At 37.8% G+C, this 17,541-nt stretch overlaps 1 protein-coding gene across 2 annotated transcripts in view; it reads left to right on the top strand.

Annotated features, from left to right (window-relative positions):
- The first annotated feature begins 7,681 nt into the window (after positions 1–7,681).
- DNAJC13 (DnaJ heat shock protein family (Hsp40) member C13) overlaps positions 7,682–17,541 on the top strand; it is a 106,767-nt gene continuing 96,907 nt past the window's right edge. Inside the window, exon 1 of one of the 2 annotated variants that reach the window (XM_014552018.2) lies at positions 7,682–7,944. The gene's annotated coding sequence lies outside the window, so the exon portion shown is untranslated. The remainder of the gene's footprint in view (positions 7,945–17,541) is intronic. The other variant, XM_006176287.3, reaches the window with a different exon arrangement.

Here is a 17,541-nt window from a genome sequence, read left to right as displayed (position 1 = left end):
ACTCAGTGTTACAACTGGGATTTGAACACTTACAATGTAGAGCAAAGATAAAAGAAAAAAATATATGTCCCCAAATGAGTGAATACACTGTCAGAAGTGAATACAAATAGGAAAAAACTGGTACCTTACTTGCTATAACTAAACCATTGTTTCTTCCTAGTGTGGTATACTGCTTTCCACTCTCAAAGATTGTCTGACAAGCAGATCTGTAATAGATCCAAAGTAACTATAACATCTTTTGAAACTGGGTGGTTGCAATGACTAGTATACGTGAGTTACTTCTGTATTAGTCAAAATTTTTTTCAAATTGTATTTATTAGTACATACCTTTTATTTTGCTTTACATTGATTTCGTATTTATTTTTTGTAAAATCCACAGTATGGATTTGAGAACCAATAGCTCAATAAGCTAACTAGCTGAGTTTGAAATACTACTTCCAATATCAGTTTTATTTTCCTTCATGCTAAGTAGGCGGCTGCCAAATCATTTACAGCTGCTTATAAGAAAAATAAAGAAGTTAGTCATATTTTTCCCAGCAAAATTGTTTTACATGAAATAGCAATCATATCACCTTTATACCTCAAAGTCAGCAAGAATTGTGCAATAAGTTTTATGTTCTTAGATGAACATAATATGAGCAAGTTATCATCCAACGTCAACAGATAGACAGCCTTTCCTTCTAGTTTCAATGAACTTTGACAGAATTAATGGGAAGTAAAAGCTTCTGTTACACCTAATCAACTTTAGGGGATGCTTTCTTACTTTGATTTAGATGTGAATGAGTCTTTGGCATTCTGTGAAGTTCATGGTCAAGTCTTGGCTCCTTATTTCTCAAATATTATGTTGTGCAGACAAAAACGGTATGCATCTAGGTCTTCTTTGCATTGTTAACATTCATGTATGACTTTAGCAAGTTGACTCTGTGTTCTCTTATGCAAAATGAAGAAATAATGACACCTTTTTGGCATGAATTATTTTATGATTCTTCATGACACAAGTATTCAGCAGATACGGTTGTCAAGAGTGAACACAAACTTCCCCCCTTTCTTGAACAATAGCTAGCCTAAATGCCTCTTTACCTCATCTTGGTGAGTCCGAGGAAACTCAAGCACAAGAATAATACATACCAGCAGGAGACCCTGAGATTAACTACTTATAGTGAGGAGACTAATAGCTCTTGAGTGCTTAGTAAGCAGTGCTCCCCATAAATTACTTAATCTCACTACTATCTCTCAAAGGAAGTATCAGTATCCCTAGTTTACAGACAAAGAAACTAAGGCTCAAAGAGGTGTTGACCTGAAACAAACAGACTACCAGATATTTCTCCAGCAAAGATGGGCTTATTCAGGATCAGCAGAGAATTGTAATTCTGGGTCTGCAACCATAGTAAGCCATGTGCAAGTCCCTCACACAGCAAGGGAAGGAGAACGCAGTTATAGAGGGGAAAAGGGAAGTTGGGAGGGCTATAGTAAACAGTGTGTCCATGGGTTTCTACTGGTTGAGTCCTTGCCAGGAAAAAAGGAGTCTTTCTTCCTGGTGGGCCCTGCTATCATCACAGGATAGGACAGTTCCTCCTTCTGGTCTCCTCTTTGAGGTTTCTATTTATTCATCTTTTACAGAGGATGAGGGATACTTTATAGTTCCTTCAAGTGCTGATGACTATAAATGTCTAAATATAATAATTTCACAGTGGATTGGAAATCTTGCTCACTTAAAAACTCATCTATAGAAAAAAATATGTAAGGCTCTAGATTTTTCTCAAATCTGGTAATACTGGAAGTGTTTGGATTAACCAGTAATAATATTTGAATTGGAAAATCTTCATATTGAAACTGAGCAGGAACCCAAAGACTCCTCCTGGGTACAAAACCTCCTCTATTTCCTCCCTTTCTTGTTTGTAGAAAAAGGTTTTTGTCTCCTAGGTCTTCCCTGAGTTCCAAAGAGCAGACTTAAGCAGTTACTAATTAGAGAAGTGAAGGAATGCAGAAACAAAGGAAAAGCAGTCAAGCAAGAAGATTAATGATAGCTTAAAACAACTGTTCAGCAATAAAACAGAGTCCTAGTTCCTCCTAAAGGAAGGTAAATAACAATCTGACACATAGCTTTCTTGTTCTGAAGAAACTAAGACCACCACACAGGTGGAAGATAATTAGTACATGCTGACCACAAGCATGTAGACCCCGGACTGGTTGGAACCAGAAGGTCAATGATTAAGATTCCTGAAACATCACCCTGTTACCTCACCACCAAACAATCAGAAGAAAGTCATGCACACTGCAGCCCTCATACCAAATTTTGCTTTTAAAAACCTATCCCTGAAAGCCATCAGGAAGTTTGTATCTTTCGAGCATTAGCTGTCCATTCTGTTGCTTGACACCCTGCAATAAAGGCTGTACTTTCCTTCACCACAAGCCAGAGTCGGTAGATTGGCTTTGCTGCACAATGGGCAAGAGGACCCAAGTTGAGTTCAGTAACATTTTATTGCCAAAAGAGCAGTTGAGGTAAATTTTAATGAGAGAAGGACACAGAAAGGCCTTTTCCTCAATCAGTTAATATTTCAATAACAGTTTCAAATTGTTAAACCACAGAACAAGTATTTCATTTTCCCTCTTTATCCAACTCTGATAATATGGTCAGAACTAGATAACTTCCTATAATTAACTGGAAGTATTAGAGAGGAAGAAAGTTTCCTCCACCTCCTAGGTTCTTCTGGATGGTTTAAGAATTTAATCGACATGAGACAAATTAACAGAAGAAAGTCAAACAAAGTTTAATAACATGTATACATAGGAGAAAGCTAGGAAAATGGAGTAACCTGCCCAAATGGCCAAAGCCCTTACCTTAAATACCATCCTCAGCTAAAGACAAAAGGATGTTGAGGATGGAGAGAGTCAGTTACAAGAAGTTCTAGGAAAAGTAGAGTAAACAAGGATGATTTCATTACAGATTTAAGTCACTGCCTACTTTATCAATAAGAGTTTCTAGAGATTTATTGTCCTCTTTTTCCAGGATCAGAGAGGAAGATGCCCTTACAAAGGGAGATTTCCCTTACAAATGTAATGTTCCTTACAAAAGCACAAGTCCTACTTGGTTTTTAGAGAACTTCTGATGTCTGCGGTTTCTCAGAAAAAAAAAAACTGCTTAAAACAATAAGCCAAAGAGACATATTTTAGGGTGGCAAATTCTGCTTACCTAGAAAAGCATGCTTTTGTTAATATAAAATATCATACATTCAAAGTCCTTTATATATGAACATAATTATACTTTCTTTAAAAAGACATTTTCATTCACATTAATGATAAAATTAGAGTTCCTAGGGTAGGATTCAGAGAGCAGGGGAAGCCAGGCTAGGATTTTTTTTTTTTAATGTGGAAACTATATATGTGCAGATACATATGTCTATATGTTAAGAAATCCTCATGTCATAATTTGCTAAATGTTGTCAGTAACTTCAAGTCTATATGTTAGTAAGGTACAGAAGAACACAAAAAACTAAATGTATGCAATGAGATAAACTTAAAAAAAAAACTACTGGAGACAAATAACAATCACATAAGAAATTAAAATCAAGTCCAATAGAAAAATGCTTCTGTGGGAGCTTCCAGTTTGCCAGCTTAACTGAAAAGTATTTTCCAACAGTATGTGTCTGCATAAGACCTTCTAAGCAGCACTGTCCAAGAGAAGTTTAATAGGAGCCATATATAAAATTTTATATTTTTTATAGCAACATTTAAAAAAAAAGAGAAAGAAATGAAATTAATTTTAATGTCTTTTTAACTGAATATATATCCAAATTATTATTATTTCAACATGTAATCAATATAAAAATTTTAGTGCAATATTTTACATTTTTCATATTAGATCTGGTGTGTTTTATAACTTTGTTTCAAGTGTTCAATAACCACGTGGGGTTAGTGGCTACTATATTGGAAACAGTCCAATTTTGCTAAATTATATAGAGTTCCTAGGGATTCATTTAGGATCTGGGCTTTGACATAATTAGGTAGGTCATATAATTAACAGTAATAGGGAGCTTGATAAGAAGGTACTTGTCTTATGCCTAAAACATTAAACCTCTCCTGCCTTGTATACTAACTTATGCCACTGATAAAAGCTATTGATATCTAAAAAGCTGTGAAATATTGTATGCATATATCACACAATTTGTAAATTTGATATGTGCACACTATGAAAGTATCAGAAAAGCTAATGCATACTTGGATTTTCAATAAAAGATAAATCCAGAAAGAGAAATTTGAGGGTCATGCCTTGTATTTGTGACTCTTTTTCAAAAGAGTAGGGTGGGCTGAACTTCATTTAACAGAAGAATAGGGAAAAAAGAGACAAATCCTCCCACTCTTCCTGACTGTCTTACTCAGTTCTAGTGTTTTGAGAAGGATACTGGCTAACTTGTGCAAATCAATTAAGACCAACCACGGGAATTGTGAAAAGGCTTGCAACTACATCCTGTAAGCAACAGTGAAAAGCAGTACGAATATGGTTTCTGAAGCTGAGAAGCTGTGGCCAGGGTGGTTAAGTAGAGAGATAAGCAGAGGAGGCAATGGAGGAGATAGGATTCACTGTATTGGCCAATACCTAAAAAGGATGTCATAGAAGAGGAAAAGGCAAAAAGCAAACAAAAAAGATACTTAGGAAAGTTGGCTGAACTATTTACAATAGCCAAGACATGGAAATAACCTAAATGTCTATCCATAGATGACTACATAAAGAAGTTGTGGTATATTTATACAATGGAATACTACTCAACCATAGAAAAGATTAAAATAATGCCATTTGCAGCAACATGGATGGAACTGGAGACCATCATTCATAGTGAAGTAAGCCAGCAAGAGAACGAAAAATATCGTATGATATCACTTATATGTGGAATCTAAAAAAAAAAGACAAATGAACATATTTACAAAACAGAAACAGACTCATCAACATAGAAAATAAACTTATGAGTACCAGGGTGGGAAGGGGGCGGGAAGGGATAAATTGGGAGTTCGAGATTTGCAGATACTAATCACTATATTTAAAATAGACAAACAACAAGTTTATACTGTATAGCACAGGGAAGTATATTCAATATCTTGTATTAACCTATAATGACAGAATATGAAAAGAATATATATATGTATATGTATGACTGAACTATTATGCTGTACACCAGAAATTGACACAAAATTGTAAACTGACTATACTTTAATTAAAAAACAAAAACAAAAAAGAAAGTTGTCTGAATAGAAAGAAAGTAGTTTCTAAAACTGCAGTGAAAAAAAAAATGTCTTGGGAGACAGGAAATCTTCCACCATATGGGATGGAGCGGGGGTTGTGGGAGCCGCTCATGATGCCTGAGGCTCTTCCTAGCTCTAAATACAGATTTTATTTACACCAAATATTGAACATAGAGGTAGTGTGGAAGTTTAATAGTTCACTAACCTTGATATTGCAAGTCCTGTAACTAAATCTCAGCTCAGCTTTGAGGATTTAGGTCACCTTGGGCAAATCTCTTGGATTCTCTGGGTTTGCTCCCTCTAAAGTAAAAATAATACACCCTGCACCTACTTCTGGAAATACTGAAAGGCTTTGCAACTTACAAGATGTTACATAAACACAAGTTTCTGTTTCCATAGGATAAGCCAAGAAGGCCCCTTAACTCAGCCTTCCTATTTTTTTTTTCTTTCTCACCCCTTTTGACTCTTATTTAGGGTCCTGCTCAGTTGCAGCAGGGGTGGGACGCTATGAGGCTTTCCTGGGACAGCCCTCTCACCCGTATGTCCTCCTCCTGCCTCTTGTTTATAGAAAAACTTTAGCCACCTAGGCCTTCCCCGAGTTCCAAAGAATACATTTTATCAGAGACGTGAGAAAACACAGAAACAAAGAGAAACAGTCAACTAAGACAAAATAGTTTAGCCATTAAACAAATTTAAGGATCTTTAGTTCCTCCTTAAGGACTATACATAATATTCTGAGCCTTATTCTCTTCTAAGTGTTTTGCAGATATTGAAACCCACACCAGGTGAAAGAAGTTAATTGTATGCTGCCCACCAGCATGTAGATCCCAGACAGGCTGGAACCAGAAGGTTGATGATGTTGACTCCGGATTACTGCACCACCAACGAACCAAAGGAATGTCCAGGAGCTGATCACACACCCTACAACCTTCTCCCTCACCTTGTCTTTGAAAATCCTTCCCTGAAAGCCACTGGGGAGTCTGGGTCTTTGAGCATTAGCTGCCACATTTCTTGCTTGGCACCTACAATAAACGCTGCACTTTCTTTCACCACAACCTACTGTCAGTAGATCGGAATTTTTTTGCGCAGGTAAGTGGACCCAAGTTTCTTTGGGCAACAAAATTTTTTCCTGGTCCCACCCCTTCAATGCATCTTTCCTTATTGCTGCAATACAGTAAAGTCTACTGTAAGGGTAAATGCAGTCTTTTTCTGTCCCGAGGTAAGGCAATGGGTCAAGGGTCAGGAAGCAAAAATGTGTAAGAGCCATTGCCTACGTTTTTCATCCTGAAATTGCCATCTCTTAAAAAACGAGCCAACCACTGAAAGGAATTCCAAAGAAAACACTATTTCCAGATTGCTCTGCAGAGTATTAAATCTCTTATCAGAGACCTTTGACCCTCATAAAATATCCATGCAGGCCACCCTACACCACCCCTCTTTTGACATTTGTAGCAGAATCACTTACTCTTGAACTCTATAATCTTGAGAGTTCAGGTCTGAGAGTGGAGCCTGAACTTCTTTAACCAAACCTTTACCCACAGATGACACATACTGTCACCTCTTTCTCTAACCTGATTCCCCTCCCCCAGCTTCCATGTATGTTCAGGGAGATGGTACCCAGGGCACAGGCTCTGCAGTCAGATTCTTGGACTCAAGCACCAAGTCCACTACTGTGGGGAGGGGCCCTCAGTTTATCTGAAAAAAGGATAATTCCTACTTCACAGAGTATAGGATTAACTAAGTAAACCCATTGACACGTGATGAGTAGACAATAAATGTGAGCTATCAGTATTTTTTTTCTGGCATTCCCACCGGCCAAATGCCGTAGGCATGTCCAAAGCTTTAGTCTCTGCCACCTCCCAAATCAACCGAAATTTAAACCCTTTTCAGCTACCTTCTGGGTTAGCAAAAGCAAGTGAACCCGCTGGCTCGCAATCCTGCCAAACCGGGCGGTAGGCTGAGGCTTCTCACTGCCTCGCGGATACTCCATGGCACTTGAAGTCAAGGGCCAGACTGGGTAAACGCTTTAAAACAGGACTTCAGGGGATTAAGTGAGCAACACCCGCACCGCACAACGACCACCCACGGGTCTCAGAGCCACACGCCAGGGGCGTTGCCCTGGGAGACCCGGCCAGAGGGGCGTGGCCTCCCAAACGCGCGCGCCTGGGGCGTGGCCTTCTCAGCACGCGCAGAGGGTCGGGTTTCCTTCAAGCGCTGCTGCGTGGACTCCGGACCCCACAGCCACCTCGTGATTCTGCGCATGTGTAGCTGCGTTGAGGGAGAGGGGCGGGCGGACCGGCCGGCGGAACGCGGAATTTCCAGGGAAGGGGACGAATAGGGCGGGGAGGGCGGGGAAACACATGCGAGCGGGCGGGGCTGAAGGCGGAAGAGTAGAAATCAGCTGACCGGGTCTCGTGACGGCCTGGGCGGGGGCGACGCAGGCGTAGTGGAGCGCGGTCGCTCAAAGCCTGAGCGAAGATGGCGGCCTCCAGAGCGAGCCTCTGAGAGGCAGAGGGAGGAGGCGGAGGAGGCGGGGAGGCAGCGCCGCCGCGGCACCAGAAACCCGCGGCAGCGGAGCTACAGGGCCCCGCCGGGGAAAAGGGGAAGTGGTGAGGGAGAGGAGGTGGAGGGCGCCTCATCCCACTCTGGACGCTGAGCCGGCTGCAGGAGGAGCTCGGGCTGGAGCCTCTCCAGCCTCCCACGAAGGTAAACCACTACGTGCATCGGACCCTGGGGCTCCGCTTTAATCCGTCGCCACCCCGCGGGGACTTGGGGGACGAAGGACAGGGAAAAAGAGGGGTGGTGTCTTGGCCGCCACAGCCTCCAGCAGTTAAGGAAAGCAGCTTACCCTCCCCCCAGGCTGCTGGTCTGGTTCTTCTCCTTGGACCCCTCCGTCCCTTCCGGCTGAGTGACATTCGTCCAGAGCCCTACCTTGTTCAGCCCCACCTTCTTTTTGCCTTGTTTTCCGTTCACCACGGTCCCCCCACTCCTCCGCACATCCTTGCCCCACACACCCCTTATTCCTCTCTGGGCTCCGCCCTCGGGATTCCCTTCTAGCCTCCTAGTCTGAGCACTCTTCCTGCGGCGTGCCGGCAGCTCTTGTTTCCTTGGGTCAGCGACCCTCCTTCCTCCCATGTCCCGCGTAGATTTGGACTTTATTCGCTTAGCTTTGTTTCGTTTTATTAGGAAATGGGGAGTACCCGCGTCTGTTTCTTCTCTAGCCCCTCCCTTTTCCAAAATCAAGTTTTTCCCCGGGGCTTTTCCTTCCTGCAGGGTAGCTTATTCACACTGGCCTTTCTTCCGCTGCTGATTTTGTTCCTGAATGCGGCCTTTGGAATCGGTGAAATAGGACTTAGATGCTCAGTGAAGTGGCTGTTAAACGCGGATTTGACTTGGTACACTTAGGAAGTGTGCCTTCCCTTAAATTGTGTCCATGTTGTAGGCTGTTAAGATAACCATTCTAGTCTGAGATTGATTCCTTTGTCACTTGCTTAGGGTGGAAAATTTAAAATCTCTCCGAAATGTGGCGATGGTTTCCCGAAGTAGTAAGTGCTGTTTCCCTCTCTGCTCTTCCCTTTGACCCAGCCCTGATTCCCCTCTTCCTGATGCTGTTGCCACACCGTGAGGGACTTTATACTGTAGGGTTATTTTGAGCGTCTTGGAGTGTAGTGTCTTTGGGAAACAGTTAAATTTCAGACTGTTTCTTCAGGACCTGTCCTGAAGATTGCCTTACTGTGTTTTCGTTCTCACTTTATGGATCTGGTAGATTTCTAGGTTTGAAAGTACTGTCTGCAGAGTTTGAGGAAATTACTCACAGAGGTCAGGTTCATTACTAGTACTCTCTGAGTTTATGGGAATATGAAACAGTACTTGTCTTAAACAAAGAAAGAAAGAAACTTTAGAAAACTACTTGTCAGTGATTGGGTGTCCTAAAAAGACTTGATTTCACTATTCTTTGGAAAGTGCTTTACTGTGTGACATAGTTTAGAATATAAGGTAAGACCTTGTTAGCATTTTAAATATAATGTGAGATCATGTTTAAGCAGCTATATCTCAAACTTTGCTTTTGCTATTAGTATTACAATGGAATATAAGCCCATCCTTGTTTAGAAGATACTACTTTATACTACTAGTTTGAAAACAGGAAGTAGAACATTAAGGGAGGAAAAGAAGAGTCAGGGGGTTATTAAGAGAGAGGAATGTAAAGCTTTAGTGCAGTTCATGGAAAATACCCCCATTTGTATTCCACTGGGAGGTAATGGATATTCCTCTTTTTCTAAAGTGGCAGTATATAGTCTAAGATGTGTGAATGTTATCAGGGAAAAAGTTACGGAATCATGGGAAGCATGAGTTATAAGAATTAACTTTATCCACAAATAAAAGGTGGTTGCTTAGGTGGAGTGAAACAATACTGGCTTTATTAAGTTTGTAAAAAGGTTGCTGGTGGAGTCTGGTTCTCAATAGATACTAAGTTACAGTTGAAATAAGAATTTGACTAATTTGGCTCCATTCCTCAACCAGTTCTATTCACACAGGTGCCTTTGAGCTTTGCATCACATATAAATTCCCCCTTTTTCTGTGATTTAAGTACTTAAAATTAATAAAATAGCAGCAAGTCTATTTACACTAGTGCTATAGGGTTTCGCTCTCCCTCAGACTTCGTCAAGATACAGAATGTATTTGATGTTTATCAAATCTTAGAGTAGAAAAGCCATTTCCCTCCCCAAACTTACCAGCTGCTGGGTTTGATTTTAAAAGTGAAATTTTCCTTTTTTAAGTTAACTGGTAGATTTGGGAGTTTTCTATAAACTGTGGAGCATTATGGCAGACTTAGGAATAGGGATATTTCTGAAAGAGCCAAGCTAGAAGCCTACATGTTGTTGCTATTTTGTATTGGGTAAAAGAAAGGGAAATTGTAGCCACTTAAACCCTTTGGTTTTTGAAACTTACTATTATAAAGAGAACAAGGTTTGGATATTAAGATGCTTACTGTAAAACTTTTTTCAAGTTATATTTGTTACTTGTTTAGGAAATTTAGTCCCCCATTTTGCATTTACTATAATGATAAGAAAAACAAGTTAAAATGTGGCAATTGAAAATCTCTTTTACCATTAGGGTCTACTTAGCATAACAGAGCAAGATTATTAAGTTCCTATGAGCTGAAGAACAGTTTATTGAGCAGCATTACATTTTGTTCTTGCATGAACTACATTAGACTCAAAGAGAAAATGAAATAGAAATTATGTCTAAAAAGTTTTAAGAAAGTATACGAACTAAAAATATGTAAATGATCAATACCACAGATTTCACAGAATTGCTTGAGAGAACACATTTCTTAGGTTTTTCTTTTTCCCCAAGTGAATATTTCAAGGTATTTTTTAAGTTTTGAAAAGGGAAGAGTCCTAACCATGTGTATTTCCTGGAAAAAAATAATATTTTTTCTTTTTACATCAGATAGAGGTTTGTTTTGTGAGAAATAAGAATTATTCCCTCAGATGGACTCTAAAATTTGAAGAGATAGGTATCTTTTTCAATATTTGATTTGCATTGAAAAGAAAAGACCAACCAAAGTAACGGCTGTAGTATGTATGCTTGCTTTTCCCCGCACTGAGATCATGGTAAATGTTCTTCAGATTTAGGAGGTTGCTTTACTTATTTATTTATGGTTCTTTTTGGGAGGAGGGTAATTAGGTTTATTCATTCAGTTTTCTATTTTTTTAATGGAAGTACTGGGGATTGTTTTTGAATTTCTCTTGCCCTTTTATTTCATGAATATATATTCAGTTTCTAATTGGAAAGGAATGGAATTTTTAAAGAGAATGGGATCTTAGATTTTTTGCGCTACCCTGTGGTGGCGGAAGTATGTGAAAGTTCATTTTGATGTGGCAGGCAATGTAAAGGTTTCAGTATTATAACTTTGGGGCAATTACTTGGAGATATGATTGTCAGCTGAAATTTGGTATTACTACTGGCTTTCTTTAACAACACATTTCTCTAGAGTTACCGGGTTCTTCAACAAGTTAAGAAAGCTAAGGTAGGGTGTACTAAACCTTTGTGATCTATTTTGTAGCTATTTAAAGATCCCTGTGTGGGGGGTGTCATATACATTACATGTTCCTGATTGTTGTTTATTTAGAAGGAAATGCTTTTGCCTATACTTGAGTTATATATTAAAAGATGAAAATTAAAAATTAAAGAAGAGGGCTAAAGTTCATACCCATTTTCTCTCATACACAGCACATTCTAAGGCATTCTAGTTGTAGCTTTTTAATCTGGGTAAAAATTAATGTTCTGTTAACCATTTATTTTTTTTACCTTTTATTTGAAACTATACTAACTTAGTGACATAATTTATTCAGGTTTTGAATCCACTTACAAGTCAAACTAGGTCTTAAGAAGCCAGTAATAAGGGATTCTCTCTTCAGTCATTACTCAGGATTAGTTTTTGCCTTAGCAATGGTTCTCCTTCCCTCTGCATTTTCAGTAGTGTATAGATACATGAGGAAGTATCAAGTTCGTAAATCAGTTTCTGTTATGTGAATATCTTATCATATTTTCAGGTGTAGCTTCACAATGTAGCAGAAAAAATGTGAGAGAGTGGTTAGAAAATAAAAGCAAATGCAGTTTTCCCCCGCAACCAAGTTGAAGGAACTTTATATTACACACCCGTACACTCGCCTCCAAGATTTTCACATTAACAGTTTACTGTATTTCTTCATCACATCTCTATCCATCTTATTTTTGATGCATTTCAAGACAAGTTCATGCCTTAAATTTATTACTTGAGGGCAGATTTAATGATGAAAGAACAAATTCTTTCATCGTACAGATTCAAAGTTGAAAAAGTAGTATCTTATCTGCTCTCGAAGTTGTCATATTTGTATAAAAATCACTTCCACTTGGTTATGAAAAATATATGCTTTGGAGGCAAATAGCCATGATTAAAGCCAATTCATTCATTCACTAGTGTATTATTTTTCTGAGTATACTCATTCATCACTGGCTAAATAAGTGCTCCGTTTGAGTTTTTACTTAACACAAGCCATGCACATACACAATTTTGCTGTGTGTGCAAATTCTTTTGCTTATAGCCTGGCTGTAATGTGCTTGGGTGCCTGTAGTGTCGAGTCCTTTCATCCTGCTTTTTGTTCTAGGTATCTGTTTAATCAGTGGACTCTCAAATACTGCAATTTTGTGTCAAAATCATGTCATCCAAAAGATCATTCTTATTTTATCCATAAATGATCTTAAATGGATTGCAAGTTTTGCTGCCAGTAATAGATTAGAGAATGTGAGAACATTTAAGAGTTATTCGAAAGCATGAAGCAAGGGATCTCACTGAAAAAGATGAATCTAGCCAAAATGCCTGTGTTGCTTTGAATTTGACTTTTTAACCCTTAGTACAGTTCTTTTTAAAGAACAAGTTGAGAAGTTGCAGAAAAGCTCTGGTGGTGGTGTAATATTAGGATGTAGAATGAATAGTGAAGCCAATGTGCAAAAATTAAGAGACACTTCCAATGTGACTTAGTTACAAAGGGTGTGCAAACTTGGGTGGTTCTCATCAAAAAGAAGTATGGTTTTGAGAATTTGGCTACTACTGTGGGAATGAAGGAGATGATATTTAATCAATAATTAGCTTGAACAGATAAATTCCTGCTAATCTGGATAGCACCTCTACAACTGGCAGGGTGGCGAATGCTGGTGATTCATACAGCTGCTACCAGTATCTGATCCAATAATTTTTATACTTTTTTAGCTAGATAGTTCATTTATAAAATGTGCCTGTAAATGACTGTTAGGCTATGTTACCTGCTTGATGCAAGAAATTCTGCACATTTTTCATTACTCTTAATGGGAATTATGATTACTGAAGAACTTTTGCCTATAAGCAACAATTTTAGAACCATTTTTAGAGGTACTGAATGAGGATTAAAATATTTTTATGGAGGGAAGTTCTTTTTTCCAAAAGTTTTAGAAACCATAACTTGTAGGCATCAAACATGAATTTAAAAATATTAGCTTGGTTTCATGTAAAGAAACATTTCTAATAATTGAAATTCCAAATGTCTAAATGGCAGATATTTAAAATGTAGTAAATAAGATTGACTTGCAAAATAATAGTATTTTTGGTAGGAATAAAGTTGAAATATAAGCTTATAGTTGACTTAAGATAATTTTTTAAAAATGTGGTTATCTTGGCTTATTTTCTATGTTTTTTCTTTTTAAAAACATTTTAGGAAAGCTGAATTGCAAAGAATTAAAATAATAGTAGCACCCTCATGTAGTCCACCCAGTTTAAGATATATGTTGGTATAGTTATTTTTGAGTGTGCGGGCAAAAACTATGAATACTGATTAAATCACTAAAATACTGTATTTTTCCCTCAAATGCTGTACTTTTGAAGGTAGAAATTCTAGGTGAAACTACATTGGTGATGTACACTGAATAGTATAAGGGTTGAAGTAAAAGACTTAGAATCAAATTATTTATTTATTTATTTTTAAATTAAAAAATTTTTTTTTTGTTTTTATTTGGGGGGTAATTAGGTTTGTTTATTTATTATTTGATTTGTTTTTAGAAGAGATACTGGAGATTGAACCCAGGACCTCCTGCATACTAAGCATGCACTCTTCCACTTAAACTATACCCTTCCCCCGGACCAAGTAATAAAATAATAACTTTCTCCCCAAAATGCCTTAAGAAGTACAGGGGCCTGTAAGTGAAGCTGAAAACGAAAGCTGTAATAGAAATGCTCAAAAGAACTATTGCACATCTGGGGTAGTATATTCAGAGAACAGTAGTAATAATTATGATTGCAGTTAATATTTTTGAGTGTTTATCTGAGCCAGACATTACACTAACCTCTTTATTCGAGTTATCTCACTTAGTCCCCACCACAGCTCTTTGAGACAGGTACTGTCATCCCTAATTTTATAGATGAACTGTGATTCTGAGAAGCTAAGAAACTTCCGTTCAGAGTCATGCAGCCAGCAAATGGCAGTTGTCACTAGTCTGTCTTTGCCCGTGAGTAATGTTTCTTAAATTCACCTTTTTTACCTTTTGATAGCTGGAGTATTAAAAGCACTTCAGTGTGTGTATTACTGACACTAGCTTCTTGTGCTTTTCATTAGTTCATGATTAGTGTGCGGGATAGCAGATCTGGTATCGGTGCTACAGAGGGGTGTTCCAGGTGGATCTTCCCAGATTCAGTCATCACTCCACCACTGCACCTGGAGAAGCCCTAGACTTGCCGTTACTCATTTTCCAATGGTTCTCTTGAAGCTGTTCCAATTCTCACTTCGAATGATACATAGTCATGTACAGAAAATTCTTGTCCTATTTTTTCTGCATTTTTCTGATATTTGTGTATTACCATTATCTGCTAGTAAGTTATCTGTACGTCTAGAAGTATCCTCAGGGTTTGAAAGAGTTAATGCAGTTTCCAGAGCAATTTCCTTCAGTAGATGAAATGACCTTATCACAGAGTGGTTGAGGTTTTACTGAATATGTAAAATAGATTTACTTGAAATTTTGGAGAGGTTTTTATATTACACCCTTGGGAAGTAGGTCCCAGCCTCAGATCTTACTAAGTTAAAAATAGTATTTTTCTAGAGTTCTAAACTGTTCTTAGAAACAGTGAACAGTACATACATGTAAGTTTTAGAACAGTTTTCTCTCTCAATGAGTTGCTTTTCTTAGGATAAACTTTATTTACCCTAAAAAACAAATTTAAAAAATAGTGTTTTTCTGTTGTTGAACTCTCCTTAAAGACTGTCCTGAAATCATATATTAGTAGCAAATTTCTGTTGTCATGTGTTTGTTTTGAACACTTTGTTTGAAAAAAGATTTTTAAGCTTATTTAAAAAGTTTATTTTTTACATGGTAGAGTATTTCAGCCTTGAAGGCTTCCTTTTTTAATTTTGTTCTATGTTGAACATAGCAATTTGTTTCACTACTTGAAATTCTGTGTTTCAAAGTTGTTTTCCAATGTATGCTTAATCGTACTTCCAGATAAAGATAATAATTGGAACTAGTTCTTAATTAATCTAGGAATGTGCTGCCAGTGATGTCTGTAATTACATGGTCAGAATGAATTTTATTTTTATTTTCCAAATTTGAGGGGGAGGTATTACAGGTTAGCTGAAGTACATAGTGTGAGTTAAGCAGGCTAAGTTCAAAAGCCTGGCCCAGTCACTTATCAATTGTTATGACCTTGGAGAAGTGATTAAATTTCTCTAATACTTAAATTTCTTGTCAATAAAATGGGGATCATCATACCTGTATCATGGTGGTGTTATGGGGACAAAGTGAGATAGAGATATGCTTGCTGAATGCCAAGTGTCATCATTAACACGTGATTACTCAGTAAAAGCTGGTTGTTGCATAATTTCAGGACATGCCATAATTTTTTAATTAGGGTCACCTTTCTTCCCCAATTTTAGGATAATTTTTTCTGAAGGTTCAAAATGGAAAAGCATTATCCTAATTTCCATTTTGAGGTTGTGCGGCACTAATAGCATTGAATTATCCCATCTTTTCTGAGGGGTTGACTTGGCTACTTAGATGAGTGTTCCTCCCCACCGTCTCTCTCCAGCACACCCTTGCCTAAATATAGCATGGCTGAAGGTGAACTTTTCAGATAGAGGAGTGATTTTTTTTCCCCCCACAAAGAGCACTTCCATTTTACTAGCCTTTTTTGGGTTGTTGTTATTTAGGGTTGGATGTAAAATACAAACATCACTTACTGCTTCCTAAAGTATGAGAGATAATTATCAGGTGTGCTGATTTTGGCCATAGGAACTTCTACTGATACCCAGAGAATCCTTTAATCCTACATTGTATTTTTCTGTTAGCATTATAATCTGCATCAGGAATATTAGTATTTTTTCTGACAGGACATAGTCTACTTTTTAAATTCTTAAAATTGTATTTTATTGTGGTAAAAACATTTAAGGTGAGATCTACCCTCTTAATAGATTTTTAAGTGAACAATACATTGTTAATTATAGACACAGTGCTGTACGGCAGATCTCTAGAACTCTAGAAGATGAGTAACATCTCGCATAACTGAAACTTTATACCCGTTAATTAGCAACCCTCATTTTTCCCCTCACCTCAGCCCCTAGCAACCACCATTTACTCTCTGCTTCTTTGAATTGACTATTTAGGATAATTCATGTAAGTGGAATCATTAATGGCTTGTCCTTTTATGATTGACTTATTTCACTTAGCATGATGTCCTTAAGGTTCATCCATATTGTCAAATTTTGCAAAGACTTTGATCATTTTTAAGGCTGAATAATATTCCATTGTATGTGTATACTGCATTTTCTTTATCCATTCATTTGTTGATGGACATTTAGGTTGTTTCTACATCTTGGCTATTATGAATACTGCTGCAATGAATATGAGAGTACTATCTCTTTGAGCTCTTAATTTCCATTATTTTGGATAAATACTCAGAAGTTTGATTGCTGGATTGCTGGTAGTTCTGTTCTTTAATTTTTTGAGGAACTTCCATACTGTTTTTCATAGTGTATGCACCATTTGACGTTCCCATCAGCAGTGTACAAGGGTTCCAGTTTCTCTACATGCTCACCAAACTTGTTGTCTTTTGTTTCTTTGATAATAGCCATCCTAACAGGTGTGAAGTGATACCTTTTGGTTTTGAGTTGCATTTCCCTGGTAGTGACATCTTTTCATATACCTGTTGGCCATTTGTATGTCATCTAGTAGTTTGATTTTATGTTAATGTGTTATATCTTCTCTCCCTTTCTTCTTTTATCTGTCCTAGCCTAGGAGCTCTCTGGAGTCTAGTGCTTTTATCATCCCCCAAAAGTTGTAGATAAGCTTTCTTACATGAACTTGTTTTAATTTCCCTCCTAAAAGATCTGTTTGAGCTACATATTTATTCCTCAATAGCAGTGATACTATGAGGTCATTCTTTAGGTTTTTGGTTTTTTTTTAATTCTTAAACTTGCTTTGTTATTGTGAGATTATTCCCCCCTACCCCTTGCATGGATTTAGTAGGGATATTCTTTACTCCTGGGTCTGCTCTTTGTGGTTGTCATTTTAAAATCTTTTACTATTTTTCTCTCACTTTCATTTTACTTTTAAAGTCCCATAATATCAGCCTGTCTTCACTCAAACCCATTTTCTTTCTGGTCAGTTTTCCCAAGATAGGCCTTTGGTATAGAGTCAGGCATTCCGATATGTTAAATTATGAACTTGGAATCCAGACTCCACTCTAACTTCATATGGTTGATATGAAACTCCATTTCAGCCATTCACCATTTTTGTCCT

The sequence above is a fragment of the Camelus ferus genome, chromosome 1 (assembly GCF_009834535.1).
Source record: "Camelus ferus isolate YT-003-E chromosome 1, BCGSAC_Cfer_1.0, whole genome shotgun sequence".
NCBI classification, from domain to species: Eukaryota; Metazoa; Chordata; class Mammalia; order Artiodactyla; family Camelidae; genus Camelus; species Camelus ferus.
This window is presented reverse-complemented; position numbering and strand designations above follow the sequence as displayed.